Genomic DNA, 1,702 nt, shown 5'->3' with positions numbered 1-1,702 from the left:
TGTGTTGGTTTAGCAAACACTGAGATACTGAGTTTCACTATTTCTAATTCTTCCTTATTCAGTCTATTTTAATGATTTATTTTTCTATTTTTTTAACCAGTATCAAAAGATTTTGATGACTGTTGCCTCATAATATTCATAGAAACCTGGAGGTACTTGCCCCCTTTACACCTCTCCTTTTTCATTTATTTTCCTTGCTACTTTGTGTTCTTCCAAATGAATTTCCATCTTAATTTATCAAGTTCTGGAAAGCATTACTTTGGTTGTTTAATTGGTAGAGCATTAAAATGCTAAATCAATTTGGTTTCTGTTGCACTATTCACCAGATATTAACACTGTCCTTTGGTTTTTAAGAGAATGTGGTACATGTGTCCCTACAAGTATTGTGTATGCTTTATTAGACTGAGGGGGCAACGCCTAAGGCAGTGGATAGCCTGGAATCAGGAGCACTCCTCTTCCTGAGAGCAGATCTTGCTCAGACCTTTACTAGCTATGTGACCCTGGTCATGTGACCTGTACCTCAGCTTCCTCATCTGTCAAATGGGCTGGAGAAGGACATGACAAACATTCCAGTATGTCCCGCATGAAAACCACAGATGGGATCAAAAAGCATCATGGAAATGACCCATCAGCACCCCAAATGAGTGACAGCTCTGAAAGGGATCCTGCCTTGCTCCTAGCTGTCAGGGGCCTGGGAGGCTCTCCCTCCTCTGCTCTGACCTCAGACCTCTGACCTCCCTGGCCTCCTTTAAGCCCCACCCAAGATCCCACCTTCCACAGGAAGCCTTCCCTAAGCCCCTTACTATTAGTGACTCCCCTCTGTTCCTTATTTCCGACTCGACGGACAGACAGATTGCTTTGTATATATCTCTTTGCATAACTTCCCTGTTAGACTGTGAGCCCCCTAAGATCAGGGACTATCTTTTTGCTCTTTGTGTATCCTCAGCCTTCTGCCAGGACCTAGCACACAGTAGTTGCTTAATAAATGCTTCCTGCTTGATTAGCAAGCACTCAAAGCAATGCCCGAAACACCAGCCAGATAAGGTCATTGACAGTAACGGATATGGAACGTGGGGCATGGATGCGCACCCTTCCTATTAATGAGCTACAGTAGCATAGAATATTAACCTTGGTCCCATGGTGTAGGGGTTATCACGGCCGCTCAGCATGCAGCAGGTCCTGGGTTCTATCCCCACTGGGACCAACGGTTACCTTTTCCCCTCTTACTTGTCTAATTAGAGTGCATAGCCAACACTTATATACATGTTCTACAAAGATTTATTTTTTCCTCAGCTTACCAATCCCCTGCTTCTCCTACATTCATTCATTTGGTTTCTGTAAAAGTTTTTCAATTTCATGTAATCAAAACCATCTAGTCTATTGTCAAATGATATGAACAATTTTCAGAAGAAATTAAAACCATTTCGAGTCATAGGAAAAAATGCTCTACACCACTATTGCTTAGAGCAGCACAGATTCCCACAGCCCTAAGCTACCACTCCGCACATCAAAGATTGGCTCAGATCACAGAGAACATTCACCATAAATGTGGCAGCGGATGCAGGGAAACTGGCACCTGATGCATTGTTGGTGGAGCTGTCAGATGATCCAACCATTCTGGAGAGAATTATGCTGAAGGGCTATCAAACTGCGCCGACCCTTTGATCCAGCTGCGCTCCTGCTGGGTCTGTGTCCCCAAGAG

At 43.8% G+C, this 1,702-nt stretch overlaps 1 non-coding gene across 1 annotated transcript; it reads left to right on the top strand.

Moving 5' to 3' along the window:
* Positions 1–1,131: 1,131 nt before the first annotated feature.
* TRNAA-AGC lies at positions 1,132–1,204 on the top strand. Its single transcript has one exon. It is a non-coding gene; the product is annotated as a tRNA-Ala (tRNA).
* Positions 1,205–1,702: the final 498 nt, after the last annotated feature.

Source organism: Sarcophilus harrisii, chromosome X (assembly GCF_902635505.1).
Source record: "Sarcophilus harrisii chromosome X, mSarHar1.11, whole genome shotgun sequence".
Classification (NCBI taxonomy): Eukaryota; Metazoa; Chordata; class Mammalia; order Dasyuromorphia; family Dasyuridae; genus Sarcophilus; species Sarcophilus harrisii.
The sequence above is the reverse complement of the archived record's forward strand: the minus strand, read 5'-3'. Positions and strand labels throughout refer to the sequence as shown.